The following is a 24,413-nucleotide window of genomic DNA, read 5'->3' on the forward strand; positions in this document are numbered from 1 at the left end:
CTGATGCCTCCTCCTCCCAGGGAGGGCCAGCCTGAAGCCTTTGCTTTGCCCAAGCTGTCAGTCAACCTTTGGCCACGCGACCTCTTTCCTGGAACCAGCCAGCTCCAGCCTTGTTGATCTAATCCTGAGCCTCTGAGCCACAGGGCCGGGTCATATCCATCTTCCAGTGTCAGCCTGGGCACTGCCCCCAGGTGCTACCTCCCCCTCCCTCTAGTGTGACTTACAGTAACCTCTGTCTGGCTGGGACTAGAATAATCAAAATGTAATTGCATTTTCAACTCACTAATGCTGCCACGGGCCCAGGATGGGATGGGAACACTCTGGGTGGGGAGGGCAGAGGTGCTTGTCAGAAGAACAGAGATCAGAAAACAAGCAGACGTGTGGGGTGGGGCCAGGGGAAGGCCAGCAGTGAGTGGGCTGTGGGCCCAGGAAAGGAGAATTCTTTCAGAGGGCTGAGTCCAGACAGGCCATGGAGGTGGCCAGGGTGCTGTGGTCCTTGGGCCCCAAAGTACTGACCCCTGGAAGTTCCTGACAAAGCGTCATACCCACAGGAGGGACCGAGGGACCTCAGGTCCTCCATCTCCAGGCCAGGCGCTCAGGTTTTGTGCCCCTCTCTTTTTGGGGAAGGCCAGTCTTTTTCCAGGGTTTGAGTGATTGGAAAGGACCCACCATCCACCAGGAGAACCAGGGGCCCAGGGCCCAAAGTCAGGCATCCTCAGTGGCTTCACCAGGTAGGGAGCATCTTCACGCCAGGGCTGGAGCTAGAGAGAAGGGGCTGGAGACAGCAGTCTTCTGTCTGCTCACTCACTCATAGACCCACTCAACAAACAGACGCTGGTGGGAGGTAGGCTGCAGAGCTGGGGGGTTCTCCTGCTTAGGCTGCGGAGGCCCCATGTAAACACGGGTGGAGTGGGTATCAAACGCATTAGGGTGGGAGCTGCGGAGTCAGGCCTGGGGGTGGGACGGGGCCCGGACCAACAATGGGCAGTGCATGTGGATCCGAAGGAACACAGACTAAACCCCTCAGCTTGTTAATTCTGGTGTTGAAAGGAGGTGAGGAGTACGGGCTCTGGGGCCAGAGAGGCCTGGGTTAGAGAAGTGGCTCTGTCGCTTACTACTGTGTGATCTTGGACCAGTCACTTCACCTCTCTGATGGACTGGGTCATGGCCGTCAAACATGTCCGTGTCCTAATCCCCAGAATCTGGAAATAAGTTACAAGGCCAAAGAGGCTTTGCAGATGGGACTAAGTGAAAGGTCTTGAGGTGGAGCAGCCTAAGTTAACAAGGTGGGCCCAATATGGTGTAATGAGGACAGGTCCTCATAAGGAGGCAGGCGGGTGAGAAAGAGGAGATGTGAGGACAGAAGCAGAGGTTAGAGCGATGCTGGCCCTGGAAGGGACAACGGACCAAGGCATGATAGCAGCCTCTAGAAGCTGGAAAAGATGAGCAACATAGTCTTTCCTGAAGTCTCCAGAGGAAACGCAGCCCTGCCAGTTCCTTGATTTTTAGCCTCATAAGACACATTTGGACTTCTAAACTCCAGAAACATAAGAAAGAAAATTTTGTGTGCTTTTAAGTCACTTAATGGTAATATGTTACAACACAATAGGAAATAATACAACCTCTCTGTGTCTCAGTTCACTGGTTAGGAGACCAACAGGAACCTTCAGCGTATTGTTGGGTATTCGCTGTGAACGGAGCAGGTGTGCAGAGCCGCAAGCGCTGGGCACCAGAAAGACAGACAACCGCATGTTCATTCTCATGGTATTTATAAAGATCAGAGTGATCTGCATGGGAAGGAGCCAGGCTTGGCCAGATAGCCTTAGGCTTACCTGTCGTTTGTTTTGTTTTGTTGTTTGTTTTTGACGTGGACCATTTTTAAAGTCTTCATTGACTTTGTTACAATATTGCTTCTGTTTTATGTTTTATTCTTTTTTTTTTTTTGGCCACGAGGCATATAGGATCTTAGCTCCCTGACGAGGGACTGAACCTCTGCATTAGAAGGGAAAGTCTTCACCACTGGATCACCAGTGAAATCCCTAGTAATGTTTTTGTTTCTCGTCATGTATTGGTGCTGGAGGCTTGTTAAAGATCCAGATCCTAAAAAAAAAAGTAATATTAGTAGTAAACAATGATCATAGGAAACATGTACTGGTTTGGCTATTTCGACACAGGAAGATATGAGGGGAAGCAAAAGAAGGAGAGGCCTGATCTTCCTGGGACGGGTGTATGTGAGTCTGTGTGTGTGTGTGTGTGTGGACTAGAGGTGAAGAGTGAGTTCGCTATGACTTGGATCACCATTCATATGAGGAAAATCTTATAACAGGACAGAGAAAAAACCAAGATAAACAAAAAAGCTCCAGGGGCAACTGGGGCTAGGTCTTGAGGGATGAATAGAAGTTCTCAGACGGGCTTTGAGTGAAACATGCTGGGCAGAAGGGAGAGAGGAAAAGGGGGCAGGATTTCAAGCAGAGGGGACAGCATGAGGGGTGGGCATGGCCACGGGTCTGTTCTGGGGCCCCAGTAAATGCTAGTTTGGCCTGAGGGTGCTCCCACAGAGGGAAGCAATGAGAAATAGAAAGATGGATGAAGGGCTGGCCTTGAGTCTAGGCTGAGGAGCTTGGGCTCCATCCAAGAGGCAGTAGAGTTCCTGAAGGGTGTGAGTGAGGGTGTGATGTAGACTGATTGGCAGCCATACCCTCTGAAACACATTTGAAATGAATGAAGAGTACATTTTCCTTGTGAAAGATTCCAAACATTCAGAATAAAACAACATAAAATCATTATTTTTAATTATGTAGAGTAGCTATTGATTTCTGTATAAGAAGCTACTCTAACAAAGATTCTCCTAGTCACAGTGACTTAGAAAGATGGATGTTGATTTTTCTCGCCAGGACACCCAGGGCTGGTGAGGTGGCTCAATGATCATCAGAAAGCCAGAACTCTGCTGGGACAGAAAAGTACCCGTTTTGAGCACCGGTTCTGGCGCCAGATTGTCCAGGTTTAAATCATGGATCTGCCACTTATGAGCTATGTGTCTGTGAGCATACTACTTAACTTCTCTGTGCTTGAATTTCATCATCTGTTAAATGGGCATGATATAGTTTCAGCCTAAGATAGGAAGAAGAATGTTCCCCCAAAGATGTTAGTCTGGTGGGCCATGGGGTCGCATAGAGTTGGACACAACTGAACGACTCTCACTTTCTAAAGATATCTATGTCCTAACCCCTAGAAACTGTGAATATAGCCTTATATGGCAAAAAAGAGGGGGACTTTGCAGAAATGGTTATGTTAAGAATCTTGAGATGTTATCCTGATTGGCCCAGTTTGGTCCAATGTAATCACCAGGGCCCTTATAAGAGGGAGGCAAGAAATCAAAATAATAATAGGAGATGTAATGATGGAAGCAAGAAACTGTAGTGATATGATGACAGGATCGTGAACTGAGGAATTATAGGTGGCCACTCGGAGCTCTAAAAGGCAAAGTGGTGGATTCTTCCCTGAGTCTCCAAAAGGGAGAAGCCCAGCTGGCACACTGTTTTTAGACTTCTGACCTCCAGAATGGTAAGAGAACTTTTTTTTTTTAAATCACTGCTGTAGGGACTTCCCTGGGGGTCCAGTGGTTGAGAATCCAACTTGCAACGCAGGGGAGGCGGGTTTGCTCCCTGCTCAAGGAACTAAGATCCCACATGCTGCAGAGAACTAAGCCTGAAAGCCACAGCTACCGAGGGCTCTCACTCTAGAGCCCGCGCTCTGCAACGTAAAAGTCTGTATGCCACCACAAAGAGCCAGCACATCCAAAGTCAATAATAATAATTTTTTAAAAATCAGCACTGTAATTTTTTATAGCAGCAATAGGAAATACACACCCTCGTTAGGTTAAAATGACTTGATACATTCAAAGCACTTAGAAAATTACCTGACACATAGCTTACATATAAGTCTTAGCTAAAACTCTTGTCCTGGGTCAGAGGTGGCCAGCTCCACCCATATTCCAGCTAGCGGGAGGCACGTCTCTTCTGTTACATCCAGTTGGCCTGAATTTGGTCACCTGGTCACACGTAACTGCAAGGGAAGCTGAGGGATATAATGTTTTTCTGAGTAGCCCATGTGCCTACCTGAGATATATGGGTTCTAAAGAAAGGAGAGGAGGTGGCTGTTGAGGAGCTAACGGTGTCCTGCTATTAAAGACAAGAAGTTCAGCAAAGGTACTTTGCCCCCAGAGTTCGGTTAGAGACACACTTTTCCAGCTTCTTTTTCTTGTGCCCCTAATCTTATGTAACATCTCTTGGCTTTAAGATGAGACACCCTCCTTGATCACTCTTGGCCTCCCTCTTCCTGCTAAACCATTACTTTTGCATCTGGTTCTGTACCCACAATTAAAATGCTCTGGTTTTGTGTGTTGTGTATCTCTGAACTTCAAAATTGAAAAATCAATAAAATGTCTAAAAAACTTTATGACTATGCAAACATCATTCCCTATAGAACTAACTAGCATTCTGGGACCTCTAAAGAAGGAACTATGATCTTATAGTTGAAATGTTCTTGAAGAAGAAATGCTCCAGGCTCCAAGTTCAAATATATTTTTCTACATTCCTTTAGATACTCAAAGTCATGTTACATTTTAATTCGCTTTGTATTTGGGCCATGACTCTCTTATACAACTTTTTGTTCTCCAGGAGTTTTTCATTGCTTTTCTCTTCTCTTCTTGAGAAAAGAAACATATGCCTTTTAAATCAGGTCATTAGAATCTTCCAGCTTCTTAATTACATTATTTTTTGAATGAAGCCCATTTTTTTCTTAAGGACATTCTTCTCCAAACCCTCTGACTTCCTGTTCTAATTTTGACCGATGGTTTTATAGACCTCTGGCATTTCTATTCATTGTACTGTTGGGTTAATTCCACTCTTTCGTGAATCTCTTAACTTTATCTTTCTGGAGTTTTGCCTCTGTTTTGCTGACGTGCATCTTCAAATGACATTTTAAAAAGGAGTGCATGGGAGAAAAGCTTCATTGCATGTCTGAAAATGACTTTAATTTGTCGTACGCTTACTGAGTCAGGAGGTCAACCAGCAAGCTTCACTTTATGGTGTGTGGAAAGGGGGACCAATAGGCAACCAGACGAGTTCCCACCCTGGGCCAAATAAGAAGCGATCTACTCTAGACCCCAGCACTCTGAGTAGGAACCCTGGTCCTTTTGAAAAAAATTACTCAGTTTTTTTAGAAAGTACTTCTTTCTCATTTTTTTCTTTTTTAAAATATTTTTACTTTTGAAAAATTGAGATATAGTCGATATACAGGCTTCCCTGTTAGCTTAGCTGGTAAAGAATCCACCTGCACTGAGGGAGACCTGGTTTCCCTGGATTGGGAAGATCCCCTGGAGGAGGGCATGGCAACCCACTCCAGTATTCTTGCCTGGACAGTCCTCGTGGACAGAGGAGGCTGGCAGGCTACAGTCCATGGGGTCACAAAGAGTCAGACACAACTGAGTGACTGAGCACAGCTCACAGCCGCTGAACAGTGTTACAAGTTACCAGGGTACAGCGTAGTGATGCACAATTTTTAAAGGTTCTATTCCACTTGTAGCTATGATAAAATATTGGCTATATTCTCTGTTATATAATGTATCCTTGTGGCTTATTTATTTTATACATAATAGTTTGTGCCTTTTAACCCCTGCTCCTGTCTCACCCCTCCCCCTCCCCACTGGTAACCACTAGTTAGTTCTCTGTATCTGTGAATCTGCTTCTTTTTTTGTTATGTTCACTAGTTTTGCTTGTTTTAGATTCCACATTTAAATGATACTGCACAGTATTTGTTTTTCTCTGTCTTATTTCACTGAACACAATACTCTCCAAATCCATTCATGTTGTTGTAAGTGGAAAATTTTCATTCTTTGTTAAATGGCTGAATAATAACAACATCTTATCCATTCTTCTGTTGATGGACACAGGTTGCTTCCATGTCTTAGCAATTGTAAACACTGCTATGAACATTGAGGAGCGTTATCTTTTTGAATTAGTATTTTCTTCTCTCTTTTTTTTTTTTTGGATATATACCCAGGAGTGGAATTGCTGGGTCTTATGGTAGTTCTATTTTTAGCTTTTTGAAAATCCACTATGTTATTTTCCTCAGTGGCTGCACCAATTTACATTCCCATCAACAATGTACAAGGGTTCAGCTTCCTCCATGTCCTCGCCGACATTTGTTATTCATGGTCTTTCTTATGATAGCCTTCCTAATAGGTGTGAGGTAATATCTCACTGCGGTTTTAATTTGTATTTCTTTGATGATGAATGACGTTGAGGATCTTTCCATGTGCCTGTTGGCCATCTGTATGTCTTCTTTCTCTCTTACTTTTTAACCTGTCTGTCTCTATGTATGTTCCTGATGTGAGTGTATTTGTAAAGGAGAGTTGGTGGCCGATACTGGCTTGTTATTCACTAAACAGGTCTTTTCTTGAATATTTTCTAAACTTTGGTTATTCACATACCACTATTTAATTTTTGCCATATCTTCTTACTACCTGCATTACTGTTTACTCATGGTATTATTTTTCTTTGAATTGACTGTCCTAGTCCTACATGGCTGCTGCTGCTGCTGCTGCTAAGTCGATTCAGTCGTGTCCGACTCTGTGTGACCCCATAGACGGCAGCCCACCAGGCTCCCCGTCCCTGGGATTCTCCAGGCAAGAACACTGGAGTGGGTTGCCATTTCCTTCTTCAAGGCACGAAAGTGAAAAGTGAAAGTGAAGTCGCTCAGTCGTGTCTGACTCTTTGCGACCCCATGGACTGCAGCCCACCAGGCTCCTCTGTCCATGGGATTTTCCAGGCAAGAGTACTGGAGTGGGGTGCCAGTGCCTTCTCCAGTCCTACATTATACATATAAAACTACAAGTGTGTTGTTAAAATTATATCTCTTATTATTTGTAATTATACGGTTATATCTTATAATCTATGTGAAAACAAACACAAAACTCTTAATACAGCAGAGGTTTACTTAATGTAAAATAATATGAACAAGAATAAATATATAAAAAACTGAATCACTTTTCTGTATACCAGAAACTAACACAACATTGTAAATCAACTATACTTGACTAAGTAAGAGTAGGGACTTCCCTGGCAGTGCAGTGCTCAAGGCTTTGCCTTCTAACACAGCCAGGGAATGGGTTCAATCCCTGGTTTGGGAGCTATGATCCCACATGCCTCAGGGCCAAAAAACCAAAAACGTGAAACAAGCAATATCATAATAAACTCAATAAACACTTAAAAAATGGTCCACATCAAAAATGAAAAATTAAAGCTAAATAAAAGATAACAAAGGTGTATTTATTTACCACTAAATATTATCCACAGCAGTGGTTCATGTACTATACTTTGGGAAATATTTTTTTTTTAGCTTCGTGGCAGGAAGGATCTTAGTTCCCCAGTCAGGGATCAAATCTGCGGGGGTGTGTGTGGGGGGGTGTCCTTTCTCTTCCTTGGTCTTTATTCTGGCATGCTGGGAAATAAAATACAAGAGTAAATATAAGAGACAAAATATCACTTTCATTGCTGATGATGTAAAATGTGGGACCTCAGCTTAGGATGAACTCACTGTTCAGTTCAGTTCAGTTCAGTCGCTCAGTCGTGTCTGACTCTTTTCGACCCCATGAATCGCAGCATGCCAGGCCTCCCTGTCCATCACCAACTCCCAGAGTTCACTGACTCACGTCCATCGAGTCAGTGATGCCATCCAGCCATCTCATCCTCTGTCGTCCCCTTCTCCTCCTGCCCCCAATCCTTCCCAGCATCAGAGTCTTTTCCAGTGAGTCAACTCTTTGCATGAGGTGGCCAAAGTACTGGAGTTTCAGCTTTAGCACCATTCCTTCCAAAGAACACTCAGGACTGATCTCCTTCAGAATGGACTGGTTGGATCTCCTTGCAGTCCAAGGGACTCTCAAGAGTCTTCTCCAGCACCACAGTTCAAAAGCATCAATTCTTCAGTGCTCAGCTTTCTTCAGAGTCCAACTCTGACATCCATACATGACCACAGGAAAACCATAGCCTTGACTAGATGGACCTTTGTTGGCAAAGTAATGTCTCTGCTTTTGAATATGCTATCTAGGTTGGTCATAACTTTCCTTCCAAGGAGTAAGCGTCTTTTAATTTCATGGCTGCAGTCACCATCTGCAGTGATTTTGGAGCCCAGAAAATAAAGTCTGACACTGTTTCCACTGTTTCCCCATCTATTTCCCATGAAGTGATGGGACTGAATGCCATGATCTTCGTTTTCTGAATGTTGAGCTTTAAGCCAACTTTTTCACTCTCCACTTTGACTTTCATCAAGAGGCTTTTGAGTTCCTCTTCACTTTCTGCCATAAGGGTGGTGTCATCTGCATATCTGAGGTTATTGATATTTCTCCCAGCAATCTTGATTCCAGCTTGTGTTTCTTCCAGTCCAACATTTCTCATGATGTACTCTGTATATAAGTTAAATAAGCAGGGTGACAATATACAGCCTTGACGTACTCCTTTTCCTATTTGGAACCAGTCTGTTGTTTCATGTCCAGTTCTCACTGTTGCTTCCTGACCTGCATACAGATTTCTCAAGAGGCAGGTCAGGTGGTCTGGTATTCCCATCTCTTTCAGAATTTTCCACAGTTTATTGTGATCCACACAGTCAAAGGCTTTGGCATAGTCAATAAAGCAGAAATAGATGTTTTTCTGGAACTCTCTTGCTTTTTCCATGATCCAGCGGATGTTGGCAATTTGATCTCTGGTTCCTCTGCCTTTTCTAAAACCAGCTTGAACACCAGGAAGTTCACAGTTCACATATTGCTGAAGCCTGGCTCGGAGAATTTTGAGCATTACTTTACTAGCGTGTGAGATGAGTGCAATTGTGTGGTAGTTTGAGCATTCTTTGGCATTGCCTTTCTTTGGGATTGGAATGAAAACTGACCTTTTTCAGTCCTGTGGCCACTGTTGAGTTTTCCAAATTTGCTGGCATATTGAGTGTGGCACTTTCAAAGCATCATCTTTCAAGACTTGAAATAGCTCAACTGGAATTCCATCACCTCCACTAGCTTTGTTTGTAGTGATGCTTCCTAAGTCCCACTTGACTTCACATTCCAGGATGTCTGGCTCCAGGTGAGTGATCATACCATCGTGATTATCTGGGTCATGAAGATCTTTTTTGTACAGTTCTTCTGTGTATTCTTGCCACCTCTTCTTGATATCTTCTGAACTCACTGAGATGAGGGCTAACCGAGCCCCACTCGCAGCATCTGCCTGGGGAAATGATTGGACCTCCGTTTCACGTGTCATGGGCTCAGAGTCTCAGTTCAGCTGCTCTCTTTCACTCTTAGTGACCATGACGGTCACTTGAGCTCAGGGACGTACTCAGAGAACAAAGAGTCCATAACTTATACTAATGGCTTCAAAAAATAAAACAGAAACACAAACAACCCTTTATACTTTATGTGGCTAGTAGAACCTTGGTACTCAACCCAGGCAAGGACAGTTTGAGACAGGAAAGTCAATCTCAATAATGGATATGGATACAAATACACTAAACACAATATTATCAAACTAAATACAGCAATATATTTAAAAATACATAATGACCAAGTTGGGTTTATTCCAAGAATGCAAGGCTATTTTAACATTTGAAAATTTTCATGTTAAGTTGCAGCATTAACGGGTTAAAAGATACAAAAATCCTATGATCGTATAAAACAGATAAAGAAAAAGCAACTTATTCAAACTCTTGGCAAACTAGGGACAGGAGGGGCTTCCTTTTTTAATTTTTGAAATATGTTTTATCCTTATTGTAAAGTTTTTATCCAGGGGAATAGTGACAGTTGACCCAAATAACCCAGCCCTATTAGAAGCTGGAAATTCTTACACTGAGGTTTTTTTTTATATTATATTTTTAATTTCTAAGGGCTATTTTTGTTTGTTTTCTCAATGTACTTTTATTTTTATTTCATTTATTTTTGACTTAGGGAATCTCAGTTCTCTGACCAAGGATTGAACCCAGGATACAGCAATGAAAGCATCGAATCCTAACCAGGCCACCAGGTAACTTGCAGGAGGTAATTCCCTTAGTGTGAAAATTGTAAAGGATCTTTCTAAAACCTACAGTAAACATAACAATGATAAAAGCTTAAAAAGCATTCATTTCAAAGTCAGAAACCTAAACAATGGTTGTTCACTATCTCTTTCTGTTCAAAGCTGTACTAGATTTTGCAGCTTGTACAGTGAGAAAAAGGGGGAGAAATGATATAAACCATTGAAAAGGAAGAAACAAAATGGTCGTTATATATTTGTAGATTAAGTGATTGTCTACCCAGAAATTCTAAGAGATTCCACAGACAAATTCTTAAAACTATTAAGAGGATTCATAGTGAGAGGCAATTTCCCATAGGTTGCACTCCTGGATGACCTGCAATCAGAGGCATTAAATGACCTTTGGACTTTTCCTTGACACTCTCTTAAAGAATATCTGCATGTCAACCATCTTTGGAATATAGAATAAGCGTCTTCCTCCAGAGCAGAGGGCAGACTTGCTCACTGTCCAATATAATCAAGATAATGTCTCCGTCTGCAGCCAAGATCAGGCATTTGGGTCCCCTCAGTGCAGGGTTCCTCAGCAATTAGGCCAACTCACTCGGTGCATGGGCAGCAGCCCTTGGGACTTGAAGGGCAAGCGGAACCACTGACTCAAACAGGAAGCTCATGCTACTTGCTGAGCCACCAGTAATGAAGTTCTTTGTCTCTGACCCAGGAGTCTCATCATCCAGGACACTCTGACAGCTAAGGGTCTGAGTAGGGCAAAATCCCAGGCTCTTCACATTCTTGGCAATTCTGCCATCTCATTTCTAAATATTTGCAATAAATAAAAAATGCTATTTATAAAGGATAACTTTCATAAAAGCACATAAAACTCTTAAGTGCCGAGGGATAAATCTAAGGGATGTGTAAGATTTTATGAAGAAAATTAGAAAACTTGATTGATGGTCATTCAAGAGACATAGGTACATAGAGAGTATACATTTCTTGTAGAAGGAAAGACTCAACTGTAAACATGTCAGTTATCCAATTAATCTATAAATCTATTTCAGTTTCAAAGGGCTAAGTAAAGGTTTTTTAAAAAAATTATTGTTTTCAGGGGGAAAAAAAGGTTTTCAGAAACATGTCAAGCTTTTCCTAAAGTCATATGAAAGAACAATCAAGAGTCGTCAAGACAACTTTGAAGATATTGAACAGGGTGCGAATGATCCTCCAGGTAAGACTTATTATACAAGTGAAGTAGGAAAGACAAGGAGAGTTTGGCAGAAGGATATACAAATAAATAAACGGGGCAGAACTGAGAGCTCAGAGACAGAGACATGCAGATTGGAGGTTCAGCATATGTCAGAGGTGGTATTTAAATCCATTCCTTCAAATAACTGGTGGGAAATTTGTTTTCCGTGTGGGAAAAAAGAGAACTGCACCTCTCTATCACTCTGATCACCAAAGTCAATGCAGAGGGATGCTAAAGATGAAAAAAGAAAACTTTAAACTCTTAAATGAAAATCTTTTCTAGACATCATGATGTAAAGATTTCAAGCAACAAGAAGCATAAATAATATAGAAAATACAGATAGATTTAACTACATTCAAATTCCAAAGTATTGTGTAGTAATAATATAAACAAAATTTAAAGCCAAGCCACATGGCTGGGAGATGTATTGATATAAAATGCACACGACAGACAAAGCCTCAGTATCCAGGCTACATAGAGAGCTACAGATCAAGGACTTCCCTGGGTGTCCAGTGGTTAAGAATCTGCCTTCTAATGCAAGGGACGTGGGTTTGTTTCCTGGTCCAGGAAGATGCCACATACCTCAGAGCAACTAAGCCTGTGTGCTACAACCACTGAGCCTGTGTACCACAACTAGAGAATCCCTCTCCTGCAATAAAAAGATCCTGCGTGCTGCAACTAAGACCCAACACAGCCAAAATAATAAATAAATACATATTTTTAAAAGAACTACAGATCAATACAAAAATTATAAACAACTTGAGAGAAAAGGGGACTTCCCTGGTGGTCCAGTGGTTAAGACTCTGCACCCACAATGCAGGAAGGGTAAGTTCAATCCCTGGTTAGGGAACTAAGATCCCATATGCTATAGCACAGAGCCAAAAAGTAAGAAAAAAGAGAGAGAGAGAGAAAAGCAAGTAAAAGATATAAAGAGGCAAACCATACAAATACATAAAATGATGTTTAACTTTACTTGAAATTATTGGAATACAAATCAAAGCAAAATGCAGTATAATTTTATGCCTCAAATTGGAAAAGATTGGAAACATTTTCAGGCTGAGTATATTATTAACAAGTGTGGGTGAGTACGTGTGGAACCATGGGCATTCCTGTTAATGCTAAAGAGGGTTTAAACTATAACCACTTTGAAAAACAATATGGCAAAATCTAGTAAATTTCAACACATGCATACCCTCTAATCTAGCAATTAACTCAACTAGAGTTGAAATAAAGTTGAAATAAACTCTAACTCTTGATAAGTAAAAAAAAATGCTCATTACAACACTGTGTGTAGTGAAAGATTGAAGACAATAGAATAATGCATAAATAAATCATGTTAGAGCTTAAAAACAGAGAAGGCAATGGCACCCCACTCCAGTGCTCTTGCCTGGAAAATCCCATGGATGGAGGAGCCTGGTGGGCTACAGTCCATGGGGTCGCTGAGAGTCGGACACGACTGAGCGACTTCACTTTCACTTTTCACTCTTATGCACTGGAGAAGGAAACGGCAACCCACTGCAGTGTTCTTGCCTTGAGAATCCCAGGGACAGGGGAGCCTGGTGGACTGCCGTCTATGGGGTTGCACAGAGTCGGACACGACTGAAGCGACTTAGCAGCAGCAGCAGAGCTTAAAAAAAGATGAAGATGAATACACTGAAGGTCTATACATGTATTTATTGACAGGCCTGTGCCTAACATTTGTGAGACCCAGGGCAAGAGTAATCTGGAGGCTCAGAGCCCATGCTTCGTCTCTTCCTACTCTGGCTCCATCCCACATAGTGAAGGACCTCACACATCAGCCAGTTTGTCTTAATTCTGTCCACCAGAGCCATCCCCCTAAAACAGCCACCCTGGACACCCCTTGGGCTTAGGGTGTGCATGGCCTCATGGTCAAACTCAGGAGAAAAAGTAGCAAAATGACTGCTCTGGCCTTGGAAACAGGTTTCGGGCCCTTGAGTCAAGGGAGTTCCAGGATCCTGTGTACCCAGACATGGTTTAGAAGAGCAAGCGAATGGTCCTGGGTGATCCTTGGCACTCTAACCCATAGAGAAGGGCATGAAGCTAAGGGAGGTGTTATGTGTTAACATCGACAAATCTTACCTATAATACTGAATATACAAGGTAGAACTATATGTACCAAATGAAAACTTTATATGAAGCTTAAAAATAAGTAAAACAGGGACCTCCCTGGTGGTCCAGTGGTTAAGAATCTGCCTTGCAATCCAGGAGGATGCAGGTTTGATCCCTTGTCTGAGAAGATCCCACATGCCACAGAGCAACTAAGCCCGCCGTGAGCCACAACTAGAGAGCCTGCCGACACAGACAGACAAATAAATATTTTTTAGAATAAGCAAAACAATACTATCAACTGCTCAAGGATACAAGAAGAGGAGCAAAATAATAAAAATTTGAATGGGAAGGACATCTACTTCCGGCAGTTTGGTGAATTCCGTTCAGTAACGTCTCTGCTTTTTAATATGCTATCTAGATTGGTCACAACTTTCCTTCCAAGGAGTCAGCATCTTTTAATTTCATGGCTGCAATCACCATCTGCAGTGATTTTGGAGCCCCAAAACAGAAAGTCTGTCTCTGTTTCCATTGTTTCCCCATCTATTTCCCATGAAGTGATGGGATCAGATGCCATGATCTTAGTTTTCTGAATGCTGAGTTTTAAGACAGCTTTTTCACTCTCGTCTTTCACTTTCATCAAGAGGCTCTTTAGTTCTTCTTTACTTCCGACCTTAAGGTTGGTATCATCTGCATATCCGAGGTTATTGATATTTCTCTCGGCAATCTTGATTCCAGCTTGTGCTTCACCCAGCCCAGCGTTTCTCATGATGTACTCTGCATAGAAGTTAAATAAGCAAGGTGACAATATATAGCCTTGACGTACTCCTTTCCCTATTTGGAACTAGTCTGTTGTTCCATGTCCAGTTCTAACTGTTGCTTCCTGACCTGCATACAGATTTCTCAAGAGGCAGGTCAGGTGGTCTGGTATTCCCATCTCTTTCAGAATTTTCCACAGTTTCTTGTGATCCACACAGTCAAAGGCTTTGGCATAGTCAATAAAGCAGAAATAGATGTTTTTCTGGAACTCTCTTGCTTTTTTGATGATCTAGCGAATGTTGGCAATTTGATCTCTGATTCCTCTGCCTTTTTTAAATCCAGCTTGAACATCTGGAAGTTCATGGTTCACGTATTGTTGAGGCCTGGCTTGGATAATTTTGAGCATTACTTTACTAGTGTGTGAGATGAGTGCAATTGTGCGGTAGTTTGAGCATTCTTTGGCATTGCCTTTCTTTGGGATTGGAATGAAAACTGACCTTTTCCAGTCCTGTGACCACTGCTGAGTTTTCCAAATTTGCTGGCATATTGAGTGTGGCACTTTCAAAGCATCATCTTTTAGGATTTGAAAGAGCTCAACTGGAATTCCATCACCTCCACTAGCTTTGTTTGTAGTGATGCTTCCTAAGGCCCACTTGACTTCACATTCCAGGATGTCTGGCTCTAGGTGAGTGATCATACCATTGTGATTATCTGGGTCATGAAGATCTTTTTTGTATAGTTCTTCTGTGTATTCTTGCCACCTCTTCTTAATATCTTGTTTCTGTTAGGTCTGTACCATTTCTGTCCTTTATTGTACCCATCTTTGCATGAAATGTTCCCTTGATATCTCTAATTTTCTTGAAGAGATCTCTAGTCTTTCCCACTCTATTGTTTTCCTCTATTTCTTTGCATTGATCACTGAGGAAGTTTGGTGAATTAGGTATTCTGAAAGGTCTTCCCGCTCGAGAAGAACCAGATGTTGAAAAAAAAAAAAAACACACAATAACTTTATATCTTATTACTGGTTTCCCAGGAAGTGAAATCTCCAAGGAGATGAAACAAAACACAATTGTGATCTATGAGGGGTACATATTTAGGGAGGAGTGATGCATAAGAGTAAATGCCTATTTAGCACCACAGTCAGGAGCACAGATGAGGCCAGTAGCACCTGAGGGATCTGAATCTGAGATTCCAGCTTGAACAGGGACCCAGAAGTATATTAAAGTGATTACAGATCAGCAGCTCTCCCTAGTTCCCAGATACAATTATCTCACAATAAACAGCTTAAAAAAAATCATCACCAACAGACCTGCATTAAACATATGAATGTCCAAGTATGTACTTTTTTTTTTTGGCTATACTACATAGCTTGCAGGATCTTAGTTCCCCAACCAGGCATCAAACCTGGGTCCACAGCAGTGAAAGCACTGAGCCCTAACCACTTGGCCACCAGCGAATTCCCTACGTATGTACTTTAGAAAAAAGAAAAATGATGGAAGAAGACAAACCTGAGACACAAGGAGGATTGTTGAGGGAAAAAATGATAAATGTAGATACACGTAAACAAATGTTGTATAATATAAAGAGTATGAGGGCAAATTTATGGGCTAAAAGAAAAAGAGGATAGAAATGAAACTTGATTGCTAGGAAGAAGGGTGAAGTCATTGGAATTAGAGTGTTCCAAGGTTCTTGCATTGTTTGGAAAGAGAGCTGGAATATTAAATTCAGGCTTTGTTAAATGTGCAAGGTAAAATTTTAAAAATAACTACTCTAAGAATAGAAATAGAGTCAATGACTTCAAAGAAATGAGTTAATTTTCAGGCCAGTAGACGGAAAATGTGGAGTAAGGAAACAGAAATTCAGGGTGTGGCCAAGATGGTGGAGGAGGAAGACCCTGAGTTCACTTCCTTCCATGGGCACACCCAAACTGTAACTCTGTACAGAGCAACTATCTATGAGAACAACCTGAAAACTAGCAGAAAAGATTTTCCACACCTAAGGATGTTAAGAAGGAGCAACAGGAAGGGTGGGCACAATGTACCGTCAAGACCGTCCGCCCCACTTTTGGTTAGGCAACCCACAAACAGGAGGCCAATCACAACTGCAGAGGTTTTCCCAAGAAGCAAGTGGTTCAAGCCCCAGGTTGGGCTCCCTAGCCCAGTGTTCTCGCCAGGAAGATGAGCCCCTAGAACATCTGACTTTGAAGGCTAGTGGGTCTTATGTACAGGAGAGTTTATCGGAAATAGAAACTACACTCTAAAAGTGTTAGTCGCTCAGTCTGACTCTTTGCAACCCTATGGACAGAGGCCCGCCAGGCTCCTCTGTCCACGGGATTTCCCAGGCAAGAATACTGGAGTGGATTGCCATTTCCTTCTCCAGGGGATCTTCCCAATCCAGGGATTGAACCTGGGTCTCCCATTTGCCTCAGCCACCAGGGAAGCACTCCTAAAGGGTTCACACAAAATCTCACATGCCTGAGACCCAGGACAGAGGCAGGAATTTGAAAGGAACCTGGATTGGACCCACTTGCTGATCTTGGAGAGCCTCCTGGAGAGACAGGAGGCAGCTAGGGCCCCCCTTGAGTACATGGACACTGGCAGCAGTCATTTTGGGGAGCTTGTTGTACCACCAGGACACTGGTGCTGGCAAGCACCATTTTAGAATCCTCCCTCTAGTTTATTATCACCAGGAGGCAACTCCGCCCGCTGGTGGACCAGCAACCTTCACACTAGGGCCTGGAAGCCAGCTGGGCCAGGGTCAACTACCAGTGTGCCCACAGTAATCCATCCCACTACAACAGAAGTGCCCATGTAGAGCACATAGCTTGAATGACCAAGGGGAAGTGTGTTACTGGGCCCCATAGGATGCTTCCTACATAAGGCCATTTCTCGAAAATCAGGAAATGTAACTGAACTACTAAATACACAGAAATAAAAATAGAGAATCAGGCAAAAAATGAGGCAACAGAGGAATATATTCCAAAGGAAAGAATAAGATAAAGCCCCAGAAGAAGAGCTAAGGATGATAAGCAATCTACCCAATAAAGAGTTCAAGATAATGATCATAAAGGTGCTCAATAAATTCAGGGGAAGAATGGATGAACACAGTGAGAATTTTAACAAAGAGTTTAAAGATATAGAAAAGAACTAAACAGAGCTGAAGAATACAATAACTGAAATGAAAGCTACAATGGAAGGAATCAACTGTATACTAGATGATGCAGAAGAATAGATCAATGAACTAAAAGACAGTAGTGAGAATCACTGAAGCCGAATGGAAAAAAAAAGAAATCTTTGATGAGGATAATTTAAAGGAACTCTGAGACAACACCAAGTATGTGAATATTTGCATCGCAAGGGTCCCAGATGGAAAAGAGAAAGAGACAAGAACTTATCTGAAGAAATAATAGCTGAAAGTTTTCTAACCTGGAAAAGAGAACAGACGTCCAGGTCCAGGGAGCACAGAGTCACAAACAAGTTGAACCCAAAGAAATTCACACCAAGACACATTGTCATTAAAATGGAAGAAATTAAAGACAAAGGGAGAATCTTAAAAGCAGCGAGGGAACTCCCATAGGCTATCAGTTGACTTTTCAGCAGAAACTTTGCAGGGCAGAGGGAATGGAATAGTGAAATATTTAAAATGGTGAAAGCAAGAATATTATACCCAGAAAATCTTTCATTCAGATATGAAAGAGAGTTAAAGAGTTTTATAGACAAAGAAAAAGCTAAGAGTTCAACACCATGTGTAGAACTGGCTTTATAAGAAATGTTATAGGGACTTCTCTAAGTAAAAAAGAAAAGACCACAACTAGAAATATGAAAGTTACAAAAGGAAAAATTTCATTGGTAAAGGCAATCATACAGTAAAGGTAGTAGCTCAACTATTTTTAAAGCTAGTAGGAAAGTTAAAAGACAAAAATAGTAAAACTGTCTATATTCACAACAAGCAGTTAAGGGATACACAAGACAAAAAGATGTAAAATATGATGTCCAAAACATTAAGGGGATAAGTAAAGATGCAGAAAACAGAAATTCAGTCTACTCTTAAAAAGATAAGAACAGAAAACAAGCAAGCAAACAAACAAAAACAGAGCAAAAGTGGGATAAATAAAAATCAAATGGTAAAATTGTAGAGACAAGTCAAATATTTTAGTAATAATAGTAAATTAACAGCACACAGTTCGAAGTGGGATAGTTGAAAACACTTTTCTCCATTATTGACTGACATTTCCAATCAGAAAAAAATTGGTAAAGTAATGGAAGATGTAAGCAACACAACTAACTAGCTTGATTTATTGACCCAAAGTGACTCCAACACCCAAAACTTATTTTACCAAGCATGCATAAAACATTTGCAAACACTGACCACATACCAGGCCATAAAGCAAGTCTTATTGTCAAAAATCAGTCATACGCACCATATTCTCTGACCAAAATGCAATTAAGTTAATGATTGATAATGATAAACAATTCCCACATGTTTGGAAATTTTAAAACACATTTCTGGAAACAATCCAGATGTTCATCAACAGTTGAATAGACAAATAAGTTGTATTATATTCATACAATGGGATGCTGTACTGTGCTTAGTCACTCAGTCATGTCTGACTGTTTACAACCCCATGGACTGTAGCCTGCCAGGCCCCTCTGTCCATGGGAATTCACCAGGCAAGAATCCTGGAGTGGGTTGCCATGCCCTCCTCCATGGGATCTTTCCAACCCAAGGATTGAACCCAGGTCTCCCACATTTCAGGTGGATTCTTTACGATCTGAGCCACCATGGAAGCCCATGAATACCGGAGTGGATAGCCTACCCCTTCTCCAGGGGATCTTCCCAACCCAGGAATCCAACTGGGGTCTCCTGCACTGCAGGCAGATTCTTTACCAGCTGAGCTACCAGGGAAGCCCACAGTGGGATGCTGCTGCTGCTGCTGCTGCTGCTGCTGCTGCTGCTAAGTCGCTTCAGTCATGTCCAACTCTGTGCGACCCCACAGACGGCAGCCCACCAAGGCTCCCCCGTCCCTGGGATTCTCCAGGCAAGAACACTGGAGTGGGTTGCCATTTCCTTCTCCAATGCATAAAAGTGAAAAGGGAAAGTGAAGTCGCTCTGTCGTGCCCAACTCTTTGCGACCCCATGGACTGCAGCCTACCAGGCTCCTCTGTCCATGGGATTTTCCGGGCAAGAGTACTGGAGTGGGGTGCCATTGCCTTCGAGTGGGATGCTACACCCCCAAATAAATCACACACAAATCACTATTTAACAGGCAATGACATGAACAAACCTCACAGAATGTTGAATGAAAGAGGTCAGAAAGAGTAAATACTCTGTAGTTCCATTTGCATAAAGTCCAAAAGCAAAATCAATTCTGGTAGAAGTTAGAATAGTTTTACCTCTAGGATGTTGAGGGTGATTATTGACTGAGATGTTGAAAATTCTATCTTGTTTTAGCTTAAGGAAAAAAATAAAATAAAATAAACCCAGTGAAAGTAGGACAAAGGAAATAATGAATATAAGACCAAAACTTGCTAAAATAGAAAAAAAAAAAGACACAATTGAGAGGATTAACGAAACCCAATGTTGGTTTTTCTGAAAATATCAATAAAATAGTCAAACCTCTTAGGCTGATTTATGTTTTAAAAGGAAAGGCAAAAATAAATAAATATTAAGAATGGAAAGGATATGATAAACACACATGCAGGGGTGATTTAAAAGATAAAAAAAAAGCAATCTGAACAACCATTTCTTTAATGTTATCGTTTATTCCTCATTTCCATTTCTTAAATCAGTTTTGAAGTTATATTTTAAAGACACATCTATTACATCTACATTTTAAATTTTTTTGCAGAAAGTTGTGTATTATGGTTTAAAAAAATCTTTCTATAGTTAATTCCCTCTGTTCATTATTTATTTGGGCCTTCTTTAATCAGCCTTGTGAGAAATGTATCTATTTTATAAGACACTTTTAAAACTGATCTGTATTGTTTCTTTCCGTTCTTGATATTGATTTTTCTCTCATCTTTAGTGTTTTCTGCTATTTGAGAAGGGTGTTATCATGTTGTTTTCTTTCTGATTTCTTAAGTTGGATTCTCAACTCATTAATATGAAATCTTTATTAATGTGAACTCCTTAATTAATTTATTTAAGAATAAGCATGCCCCTTAGGATTGCTTTAGTTGTATTCAAATTTCAAAATGCAATGCTTTGGGGCTTCCCTGGTGGCTCATCGGTAAAGAATCTGCCTGCCAATCCTGGAGACACGGGTTCAATTCCTGGTCAGGGAGGACCCCACATGCCGCCAAGCAGCCAAGTTCGTGTCCCACAACTATTGAGCCTGTGCTCTAGAGCCCAGGAACCACAAGTACCGGGTCCACGTGCCCAAGATCCTGTGCTCTGCAACACGAGGAGCCACCCCAATGAGAAGCCTTCACACTGCAACTAGAGCCCCTACTCACCACAGCTAGAGGAAAGCCCGCACAGCAGTGAAGACCCAGAACAGTTCAAAATAAAGGCAAATTAATTAATTTAAATTATTAAATTAAAACAATGTAATGCTTTCATTGTCAGCCAGTTCCTAATTTTGTATTTTTTCTTTGTCCTGTTAAGTATTTGGAGGTAAGATCTTTCTTTTCAAACTTAGTGTTATCTTTTTGTAATGGTTTTCTCATTTCATTTTATTGTAATCGTAGACGATGAGCTAAACAATATCAGTTCTTCACTCTGTGGGCAGACTTGCTTCATGACCTAGTGTGTAATCAATGGTTATAAAATTTCCCTTATTGTATGAGAAGAATGTCAGTTTTCTGATTGTTTGAACAAGCTTCTTAATTATGTTATTCAAATTTTCTGCATATCTATTAATCTTAGGGCTGCTTGATTTAGTCCTTGGGATGAATTGTGAATCCATTCATCTTCAAAACAGTCTCAACTTTTGCTTTATGTCAGGAGTCATCAAACTATGGTAAATGGACCACATTTGGCCCACTCCTTAATTTAGTAAATGAAGTTTAATTGGAACGTGGCCATGTTCTTTTTCTTACGTGTTATCTATAATTGCGTTATCATTACAACGGCAAAGTGAGCGGTTGAGATAGAGACTATATTACCTGCAAAGTCTAAAAGTTTTCACTATCCGTCCTTTTATGTTGCTGCTGTTGCTCAGTTGCCAAGTTGTGTCTGACACTTTGTGATCACATGTACTGCAGCATGCCAGGCCTCCCTGTCCCTCATCATCTCTCAGAGTTTGTGCAAGTTCATGTCCATTGAATTAGTGATGTCATCCAACCATCTCATCCTCTGTTGCCCTCTTCTCCTTCTCCTTTTATAGGGAAAATATAATATGAGGACTATGCTATTAGATTCAAACAAGTTCGGAATTATATCTCCCTGATAACAATTTCTTTGTTAACCATTATATAATGATTCTCTCATCCTCAAGAATCATGCCTTTTGACTTAAAGTGCATTTCATCTGATACTTCTAAAGCTACACCAGCTTCTTTTGGCTTAGTAGTCACCCAATGTGCCTGTTAGGAATGCATTTAGCTGCAAATAACAAATCCCAACTACGGTGGCTGAAACAATTTACCCAATAAAAATACAGTGTTAGCCATTCAGCCGCTCAGTTACATCCAACTCTTTGTGACCCCACAGACTGTAGCCCACCAGGCTCCTCCATCCATAGGATTTTCCAGGCAACAATACTGGAGCAGGTTGCCATTTCCTTCTCCAGGGGGTCTTCCCAAGCCAGGGATCAAACCGGTGTCTCCCACGTTGCAGGCAGACTCTTTACCACCTGAGCCGCCAGGGGAACCACCTATAAAAATACAAGGTACCCAGTTAAATGTAAATTGCAGATAATAATTTCAATATTGGCATGGGATGTACTTATACTAAAAATAATCATTCATGCTTATTCAAAATTCAGATTTGCCCGGATTCCTGAATTGTATGTGGCAACCCTATTTATAATCTGACCTTGGAAGCAAAACCGGCTACGTAATTTGTGGAGCCCCTTATTTTAAAAATTGTTAGGAATTTCAAGTCAGCGAGAGCAGATCATTAAACCAAGCATGGAGCTCTCCTGAGAAGGTTACCCTATGTGAGAGTACAGGCTGTATTCACAGAAAGCCAGCCCTGCTTGGAAGTGACATACCATCACTTTCACCACATTCTACTGAACAGAAACTAGTCATTAAGTCCAACCCACACGTTATGGGAGAGAATTACACAAGGGTCCCAAGAGGCAGAAATCACAAGGGTCATCTTGGAAACTGACAAACTTTGCTTCTCCTATTTGTCATTTCCTGCCTGGAGGTGGACTGACTGGACTGTCCGTATTCCCTTTGTTTCCTCTCTACTGGTTAGAATATGTGCTATTTCTGGTCTTTCATTAGTCATCCTCAAATTTTAAACATGCATACCTCAGTTAACAAAGTCTACAGTTAATCAATTCTTTTAGAACAATCAGGCCTTCCTTGGTCGCTCAGCTGGTAAAGAATCCACTTGCAGTGCAGGAGACCCTGGTTTGATTCCTGGATTGGGAAGATCCCCTGGAGAAGGGATAGGCTACCCACTCCAGTATTCATGGGTGGCTCAGATGGTAGAAAATCTGCCTGCAATGTGGGAGACCTGGGTTTGATCCCTGGGTTGGGAAGATCCTCTGAAGGAGGGCATGGCAACCCACTCCAGTATTCTCGCCTGGAGAATCCCGATGGACAGAGGAGCCTGGTGGGCTATAGTCCATCAGGTTGCAAAGAGTCAGACACGACTGGGCAACTAAGCCAAAGGACCTTAGAGTGCTTTAGAACTCTGATCTTAGCTCCCTGTCTATAATTTGATTGTTTTCCAGTTTTTAGCCTATCTTGTTTATTTTATCCCCCAAATCAGCTAAAATTATTTTTGATTAATCAAAAATAAAATCATTTTTATTAAGTCCCTGCTTGTTTGCATTTCCCACATTTAATCTTTTTTGGGCTTTTGCTCCCCATCTTTTGTAATCCACTTCATCCTTTTGAGTTTACTTCCTGGATTTTTCATATTATCTTGATCTGTTATCATGCCAGAACACTATGTCCTCATGGTGTTTTTAGTGATTTTTTTTTTTAAACCTTCATTGCATCTCTGGTCATAGCCTTCTTTTCATTCCCAATACTGTGAATTTTGTGCTAATAATTTATTTTATTAAGGCTTTTAAAGAAATAGTTCAACTTTTTGTTGTTTTCCATATTATTAATTCCTGCTTTATTACACCCTTTTTTCCTTTCTTTTTGAGTTTTCTGATGGTCTCTCCTAAAATCTTGAGTTGGATGTTTAATTCATTTGTTGCCAATCTTTTCTGTTTTTAATAAATGAATTTAAAGCTATAATTTTCCTCGCAAGTTTCACTTTACTTATTGTTGCTCAGTTTTAAATATCTTGTAATTTTCATTATAATGTTCTCATTGCATATAGAGATTATTATTTAAAATATGCTTTTAAGGTAACAAATATTTAACAAATATTTCCTTGGCCAACTTTTTATTGTTGGTTTCTAATTTTATCTATCTATTTTATCTAATTTTATACTGGGGCTACAGAACGTGACTGATATCGATTCTTGAAAAGAAATTTTCGACTTCCTTTATGGCCACAAATGTGGTATTTTTAAAAATGTTCCGTGTGCGCTTGAAAACAATGGGTATTCTTTGTGTAAGGAGGAGTAAAGTTTATGTTTATCCAGCAGATGAAGTTCTTAATTACATTGTCCTAATTTCTGTATCCTTCCTAACGTTTTGCTATTTGATCTTCTGGTTTTAAGAAAGTTTAGAATTTCCCATTTTGAAACAGAAAATTTCCCACTTTGTTTATAGGTTCCTGGCTTTCTCCTTGTGGTTCTGCCAGATTTGCTTTATATGTTTCACCAAAATAAATATAAGTTTATGATCCATGTAAGTTCATGATTATTAGATCTTCTTGGCAGATGTTTCCTTTTATGTGTGTGTTGGTTAGGGCTAGACTGCTGCTACAAACGACCCTAAAAACAGTGCTTTAAATAAGACAGAAGTGTATTGCTTGTCCACGTGAAAGTCCACAGCCACAGTTCCTGTGGGGTTTGGTGAACGAGAAGCCAGCAGGAGAGGAGGGAGCAGAAAGCGTGAGGCTGACGTTTGTTCCCCTGCCTCCTCACTGTGAGGTCACCTCTGCTCTACAAAACTCTCTGTCAGAACTGGTCACTTCTTCCCTTTGACCCTGCTGACCTAGGGGAATGAAAACTATGCTATCGCTAGCCTCAGAGCCCTGCAATTTCTCTTATGACTC

General features: G+C 41.2%; 1 long non-coding RNA gene across 2 annotated transcripts; it reads left to right on the forward strand.

Annotated features, from left to right (window-relative positions):
* Positions 1-316: 316 nt before the first annotated feature.
* On the forward strand, positions 317-20,957 carry LOC101902428 (uncharacterized). 2 transcript variants are annotated; one of them, XR_009492250.1, is made up of 4 exons: positions 317-3,564; positions 9,989-10,064; positions 11,155-11,271; positions 18,871-20,957. It is a non-coding gene; the product is annotated as an uncharacterized lncRNA (long non-coding RNA). The 2 variants fall into 2 exon arrangements; XR_009492251.1 differs by lacking the exon at positions 18,871-20,957 and adding an exon at positions 11,857-14,324.
* The last annotated feature ends 3,456 nt before the right edge of the window (positions 20,958-24,413 follow it).

Source organism: Bos taurus, chromosome 2 (genome assembly GCF_002263795.3).
Source record: "Bos taurus isolate L1 Dominette 01449 registration number 42190680 breed Hereford chromosome 2, ARS-UCD2.0, whole genome shotgun sequence".
Taxonomy (NCBI): Eukaryota; Metazoa; Chordata; class Mammalia; order Artiodactyla; family Bovidae; genus Bos; species Bos taurus.